The sequence below is a fragment of the Pygoscelis adeliae genome, unplaced genomic scaffold (genome assembly GCF_000699105.1).
Source record: "Pygoscelis adeliae isolate BGI_AS28 unplaced genomic scaffold, ASM69910v1 Scaffold98, whole genome shotgun sequence".
Lineage (NCBI taxonomy): Eukaryota > Metazoa > Chordata > Aves > Sphenisciformes > Spheniscidae > Pygoscelis > Pygoscelis adeliae.
The window spans coordinates 6555376-6563591 of NW_008825547.1; positions in this window are offsets into that span (position 1 = coordinate 6555376).

Consider the following 8216-nt stretch of genomic DNA (forward strand, 5'->3'; position numbering starts at 1 on the left):
GGGGGGGGACAGAGCTGAGAAAATCTGGGGTGGGTGCCGCCATGTCGCGGGTCCTGTGGCCGCGCGGGGTCCCGTACCTGTGCCGAGCGCGGGGCAGCTGCCCCAGCCACGCTGTGTGAACCTGAACTTTTGTGTGAACCTGAACTTCTGCATTTCCTGCCTTTGTGTTGTTTTGTTTTGCTTCATTGTTGGCCTGCCCGGCCTCCCCCCCTCGCCTCGCCAGCGGATGCGCCCTGAATTCAGCGTCTTCCTATTCTCAGAATCCCTCCCTTATTTTCTCCTCTTCAGGCTGTGAACAAACTTTTGTGCCTTTTCCATGTTTTGCTTGATTTTTTCCAGCAGCTGAGTCAGCATCTCCCTTTCTCTGCGAGACAGCAGCCCTTTAAAGCCTCTGTTATCTTGCAAGCCTGCCATTTGCTACAACCACCACCTAGAGCGGCTGAGATAAGTAAAGCAGTTGAGGGAGTAACCATCTCCTCACAGCCCATGAATGCTTCCAGTCAGGCTGGGAAATAATAGAAATATTTATTCTCTGGAAAAGCTTCCCGCAGCTGCTCTTGCTCCCTCTTTGTTTCACCCGGTGCTGCCTATCTCGGTGGCAAACAGAGATGGAGCTGGGAAAGGCCTGAGCCCGGTGCAAAGTCCATCTCGTCTCCTCGTTAGCAGGATTTTTAGTGAGCGCCAGACTGAGCAGAGCCCAGCTTTGCCCCCTCTCCTCCGTGATATCCTCAGCCCCTGGTGCTGCCAGAGGGACCCGGCAAGAGCTGCCCACAGTTCCCCTTTTACTCCTGCGGCGCTGATCTCAGCCGTTATCCCCCCCTTTTCTCTTTTTCACAAGAAACTGTAAGGATATAATCACCTTTCAAACGTCTGCCAGTTTGGTTGGAAATGGAGTGGTGGTACCAAAAGCCCCTTAGCAAAAGTCCTGTGCGACAAGCCCAGGGTTTTGGGGGGCAGCGGAGCAGCAGGTGCCAGCAGCCGGGGCCCATGTCGGGGCTGGGGGCGACCCTCGCTTTCCTCGCAGGGGCCACCGAGCCCTGGTGGCCATCCTTTTTCCAGAAAGGTATAATGGAGAAGAGGCCGTGGCACCGGCATGGAGAACAGTTTGCGCTGGTGAAAGGTTTCAAGCTGAAGAAGACAGCGCTGGCGTGCCACGCGGGACAGGTTCCACCGGGCCGGCTGAGCTGAGCTGTGCCAAGACCAGGTGGAAACAACAGGCAAGGGCCAGGCTTCGGTGTGTACTCAGATATGTATGTGCCCACACAGAAAGGGGGTGAGAGAGCAGGGGGATAAGCATATATTCCGCATTTATAAACTTTTCAGCATCCCATTTAACTTCTCAGGGTGCAACCCTCAGGGTAAAACCTCAAACTGTGGCTTAGCTGGAAAAATCATGCAGCATGTAGTATAAATACCCGCTAGACTTGCGAGCTCATTTTGTGGCCCCTTCCTTGGTATCCCCAACGAGTCCACGCCCAGGTTAGATGGAAAAATACTTTAATCTGCTCTTCTTTCTGGAAATGCCTGTCATGCAGCCAGCTCCTGCAACGGGGAGGCAGTTGCTTTCTGGTGAAGGCTCCCGCTCCAGGAGGTAGGTGGTTATGGGGGAATCCGCCATTTCTATATCAGACCAGCAACTTCTGCATCAGCTGTTCCTGATCAACCTTTTTCTTCTTTCTCTCTTTGCAAACCAGCTGAAGATCAAAGGCTCAAAGCCAAGTGCCAGGTTTATCTCAGTATGTCGTGTCTGAGCCGTGTTTTTTGACAGCCTGGAAGTGGCTGTAGGAAATCTGGGGAACAGTTGCTCCCTGTCCTGGTTTTGCACCCCTTTCTGTAAGGGGTAACTGGGGAGCAGCCAGCAGCGTGTCGAGAGGCCAGGTACTAGGGTTTGTTAATGATGTTTGCGGGGCTTAAATGTGATACTCTGTATTTCTCAGCTGTAGCAGGCTACAAGTGCTATCAGAGAAAGGTCTCTCATGCCGATGTCTTCGTATAAATATATATTTATATATATTGTTGTACTGAAAAGTACAGGGAGTTAATAAAAGATAGAGCTGTCCTTCCCAGGGGCTTTATCAACCTAAGGACAGCCGAAATCATCCCCAAGACTTTTTGCTGCCGCCTGCCCATCACACCCGCCCATGTCCCGCTCCGCTCCGCTCAGTGCTGCGTCCCGCTGTGGTGCAGACCTCGATGTGCATATTTTTTGGGTTCATTCCCGCCCTGCAGGCTGCTGGAAGAGTCAGGCTCCGGTAGGTCTGAGCCATGCACAGCCTCCACAGGGGTCCGGCTCCCCGCACAGGTGGTGCAGGGTCCGCAAGCAGTCGGCTGTGCCTCGGGACCCTTCTGTCCCTCTCATCCAGATGCTTTCGCCTAACGTATCAGGTGGAAGCGGCTGGACCTTGACCAATTTTTAATTACCAGCGCACTGATTGAAACGGTGGCAGCGGCGGCTACCTGGAGTCAGTAGGAATTGACTCCTGTCATGCGGTGGGTATAATCTGCTCTCACTGTGACCCTGCCGTGGGACCGATGCCAGGAGACCAGGAGCAGAAACCTGATTTTCAGAGGCAGCGAAAGCCCGCAGCTTCTGCCGGCGGAGTGGAGAGCGCCGACTCCTCCGTGCCGCTGTGAATATCGGGCTGCGGTCCCTGGCCGGCCCTTGTGTGTGTGGGACCGCTATTAGATAGCATCGTGGCATGGCATACTGTGTTCTCAAATAAAGAGAGGAAGGAAAAGGATTTTAAGTAAACAAGAATGGAGCAGTTCACAGGGCCGGCCGCCACTGCCAGGCAGCCTCGTCAATAACTTGCATACTTGCCTCGGACTGCAGATTATTTCAATGTCAGCACAGATGCCATTTCTGGAAACTCCCTGCAGACCAAGGACATCAGAGGAGCCATTTTATTGTACTTGATGGGTGAGTGCAGGAGGCAGAGGTTAATAAGACCGGTATCATGTACAGAGTATGCAGAATAAAAGTGGCAGCGTGAAAAGTTCGCGTGAAAAATGCTCCATTTTCTCTGTGCACGCTGAAGAAAAGAACATCGTTTCCTCCAATTCCTGTTTTTAAATGCACATTCATTATTTTTGCAGCTGCTAACGTGTGTAACGCAGCGCCGTAAGGCTCTCCTGAGCATAAGACTTCTCACCTAATATGCACATACTTAACTGCCTCTGAAACTCATTTCTCTACACCAGCTACTTCCAGACTCCCTGGCATAAAATAGTTTTGCACCAAAGCTGTGTTTGTATTCTCATATGTGACAACACCACATGAGGTGTTTTGGTGTTATTTTGTAAAGTCTCTCTTTTCCTACACGAGCCACATTTGTCTGTAGATGTAAGGAAGCCCTCCCACCTGCTCGGGCTTTAGAGAGAGATTTGAAAAAAGCAATAGCTGCATTTTGAATGCTGCATAAGTTTAGAAAAAAAGAATATTTTTCTATGGACTCTAAAAAATACTTGAGAGCATAGAGAGGTTTGGGATCATATTTTCAGATACTCTCACCAGAAGTCACAGTGAGTTTTATGGCGGTGGAAGCTTCCCAAAACCCCCCACATGCCCAGCCTGGGCGGGGTGCTGCTTTCAGGCACCTTGTGAGTGCCGTGACACCCAAATGTCCAAAACCACCGTAAGCACAAATGTCACTGAACGCACCAGAGGGCTGCCAGCATAACCCCTGTTTGTAAAGGTGACCTTTATGACATGGGGAGACCTCCTTGCACACCGGGCTGTGAAGAAGGCATGTCTGTCATTCCTAAATAATTCCTAAATAAGTCTCGCTAAACCTTTCAGGGAGCAGCGCAGACAGGAGAAGGAGAGGAAAAGAGTTTGCTGTTGCTAACCTGGGCATCTTTGCGACACCACGAAGGCAAAGCTTAGGGGGACGCCGGGAAGGGAAGGGTCTCAGGTCACTAATTATCGTGTGGCTCTGTAGGGCTGAACAGTGACCCCAGTGCAGCAAAGGCAAAGGTTCGAGCCCCAGGTGATGACCTGGGGATGGGATGGGATGGGATGGGATGGGATGGGATGGGATGGGATGGGATGGGATGGGATGCCCCCACAGGCAAGTAGGCGGCTGGCTGAGGGCAGCTTTCTGAGCACGAAGCATCAGTTTGTCCGTGCTGTCAGAGAAGGGAAGAGGGTGCCATGATGTCCCAGGCCTAACGACTCTTGACCACATTCATAGCAGCCATGCGTGCTTACGAAGACAAAATACTAATGCTTTGGCTGGCTGAATGCTCAGGCTCAGTGAATGCTGAGAAAGCAAAGGGGCTTCAGCTATTTCGAAGACAACAAATCCAGACAAAAGATGCAGCAAAGCCGACTGTAACAGCATATGCCACAAAAAGTTAGCTCCTCGTCCTTTGTAGCCAGGATGGGCTGCAGCTGCAACATGGGGTGAGCTGTGGGTGCCAGCAGTGGGTTGGAGATGGTAAGTGCAGCTGCTCCCCGTCACGTGGGGAGAGCCCATGCGGCACCTCCTGGGGATGGCTCAGAAAAGAAGAGGGAGGGAGGGGGGCTGGCCCCAGGATCCGCTCCGATACTGCTACTGACGGGAAGCAGACATGTCGGATGAGGGACAGTGAGTACCACACTACACACCAAGGTACTCCTGTGCAGATCGCCATCTGAGTAAAAAAAAATTGGAAGGGTTGACGATGATGAAGTTGATGCTGGCTGCACAGAGCTGTAGCAAGACACTTGTGCTGTCCTCCAGGAGTCCTGAAGTGGTTTTTGTTCATTTGGGAAACGCAACACTTTATTAAGGCTGTTGATTTACCACCAGTTGAACTGGAAGAATAATGGAGGGATAAACTGGGCTTTTTTAAACCCCAGATGCTTAATAAACCTATTCCCAAACAGACAAGCATATATATTACAAAATCAGATGGGACAGTTGGGAACCAGCAAGTAAATCTGGGTGGAGAGTCCTCCGTATTACATCCTTGAAGCTATTTTGCAGATTTCATAGATTACCCATCAGGGTTCAACACGCAGCAGTGCAATAGGCCAGGAGTGATATTTGTGAAGAATTTAAGCACATAAAGTTAATGATGTGAGAACAGGTGTTCACTGCTGTAGTTGATGGGGAGGAGTTTGGTACGGCATCTATATAAGGACAATATGAGCAGTGAGAGATTAAAATGCGGATGGGTAGCAACGAGAGAGAATACCAAATAGCAGAGATGTCATGTGTGAGCCATGGGGTGATTCTGAGAAGGGTTAAAAAAGATGCTGCTGCAAAGGTTAAAGCTGTAACTCAAATGCAGATAGACAGAAAAAAAAAGAAGAGTTTAAAATCAAGTGATGGATGCTGTCAGGTACCTAGATGCTCGTATATCACCAGCATGAAGGAAAATACATACCCTCCTGAGAGGGCTACAGCGCAAAGGCTTGAGGTGATGGCACAGCAGACCTGGCACCGTCCAGCCGAAACACTCGCTACCACAACTGTCCCCTTTCTGGGAGCGACCCACCCGACCCATCAGTGGGTATTGCTGAGAGCATCGTAGCACCAAATGGTGGCTTCTTAACACAGGGATTGCGATAATAGTGGATTTGAGCACTCGAGCTAATGCAATTTCCATTACTAGACCTTTTTCTCATTCCCTGTAACTTTCTCAAATTAATTCTAGGTTTCCTTGCTCAAGCTTCCCTCATGAGTGACTCCTTGTTGTTGTTTGAAGGGGTGGGGGAGGTAAAAAGGCAGAAATGCAACCAGAAATCCAGTCTCCTTTTTGATTCTTACGGAGGGATTTAACCAAATGCAACCATTTGGCCTGAATATTCCAAACAAAACCAAACAGATTTTGTTCAGCCATAGCACAACCTCACAGATCTCTGTGGAACAATCCAAATTCTAAGGAAACTGAAATAATTCTTTCTGTATAGACATGGTAAGATAGGATTAATAGGTTGGGGAGTAGCTAGCATACAGCTGTGCACATATTCAGCTCCTGAGCACCTTTCTAATTCTTTTTTCCCCATCTTCTTCTCCTGGGGTGTCTCCAAGCATGATGAACTCCACCGAAATACATAAGCGTAAACTCCACTGAAATGTCCAGGGCAAGTGGACTGGAAGATGCAAAACCTCTCAATAGCACGGTAGAAGACACCTGCTGTGAATACAGCCAAAGAAACTAAACAGAGGATAAGGAGCACAGGCTGCTGGAGTCTTAGGTTCTTTTCAGTCACTGTTGGGTCTTAATAACTGGTGTTTATCAAATGTTGCTTTGTCATATTATTAGTTGAATTTGCTGATAGGGAAACTGATGTTTATTACCTGCCTTACCAGCAGGGGACTGGGATAAGAATGTCAATATAAGATTGCCTTAAAAAAATGGAAGTAAAAACAATGGGGAAAAACATAGGGTGGAAAGGGAACTGATGCTGTTGAGAAGTTGAGACCAGAGACGCAAGGAGAAAAGGAGCTTGAACCTGCTGCCTAACAGGACTGCAGCATCTCAGAAAAGTGTGTTTCTCCTCAAGGAATGCTAAGTATTTTTCACGTATTGGAGCCTACCTATAGCTCCTGCCTGCGCAGCCTGGTGTCAAGCAAAGCCTAGAAAAAGTACGCATTGCCTGAAGCACAACAGGATGCGATGGTACGTTGAGAATTTGCAGGAAATACAAAAGATCAAGCCAAATTCTGCAACTTGCTGTTCATTTTAGCTGAGAGATTAAAATACTAGCAAAAAAGAAAAAGATGGAGCAGATGCAGCATCTCCATGGGGCTTCTTCTCGCAGCCGCCTTCCTGTTCCTGCCTTGTGCTTTCTTGTCCTCTGGAGTGTCACGGCAGTCCCAGTTACTAAAAAGGCACATGGCAGCACCGCAGCCCACCGGAGCAGGTGCCCGTGGGGGACAGTGGGAGGACGGATGCAACCTGAGGCAATTCAGAGAGACACTTGTGTCTTCCTTAGAGGACATGGGACTGCCCCACTTCGGGGCAAGGAGCCATCTGCTCTTGGATGCAGAAACTCCTGGCTTTCTGGTGCAAGATGACCTCCAAGCTCTTCCCGGAAAGGCAGAGGGGGGGTCCCCCAGGCCGGGTACCGAGTGGAGGAGGAGGGAGAGGTTTGGTGGCCCTCCTCCCTCTCCTGGCCATCACCGCACTCGTCCCACTTCCACGGTGCCCGACCTGTGGTTTCGCAGGGATCCCTGGCCGCATCCCGATGAACAGAGAGTTATTGTCACCGTGTGAGCAATTACCTTCCCCAGCAATTACACCTCCTTCTGCGCCAAGGGAGACAGCCAGGCAGGCCGGGGACACCCAGCTCGCCCTCTTACATAAATTCAACAACAACAAAAAAAAGGTTTCGGTGAACTGGAAAAAAATGCTCAGCAGCACAGGAAATAATTAAAGATTAATTTCATTCCGAAGAAGAGCATTTCATTTTGTTTTACCTTTTAAAGTCCTTAAACACAAATAATTTTCAAAGTGAAACATCATTTTCAAATACAGAATTGAGTATTTTAATTTTGAAAATTGTAGATACTTTCATTTGAAAACCCCAAATGAAATGCTGGAGTATTTTTTTTTAATTGTCAAAACTATTCACCAAAACCATGATGAACTTGGCAAATAGTTTCAACTGACCTCCAGTTGCATTTTTTTTCCAAATCAATGACTCCCTTGAAAAAAACCTGTCCCACCACTAACCAAGAGCACAGCCTTGGCCCATCAGCATGCAGAAAGCCTTTATTTTCATTTGTCACTCCCTAATGTGCATTAAAAATTGCACATAAGATACAATTATTGAGATATGTAAAACCATGCATAGAGTGAAAGAGAAGAATGATGAGGTATATCCGCCAGGCTCAATCCACATCAGTGACCGGCTTCCTGGGCAAATTCCTTCCCCAGCCGAAGTCAACAGCAAAACTCTCAGCAGCATCAAGAGTTTCAGGGGTTTGTTTTATTTTATTATATTTTCTCGTCTCCAAATCTGCTTTAAAGCACCACTTTTTAACCTGAAAATTTGGATCCACCGTGGAAAAAAAAAAACCACGATACCCTGATGCTCCTCAGTTAGCAAATGTATTTTGGAGGCTGCGGTGCTGCATCCTGATGCTGCCACGGTGCACGCAGGGGCTTTCGGTCCACAGGTACCAGCTGCTGCGGTGCCGAGCAGCTGCCGGCGCTGTCCCTGCTCCAGCACATGCACACGCGTGTGCACACTCACACACACACGCACACACACACCCCTT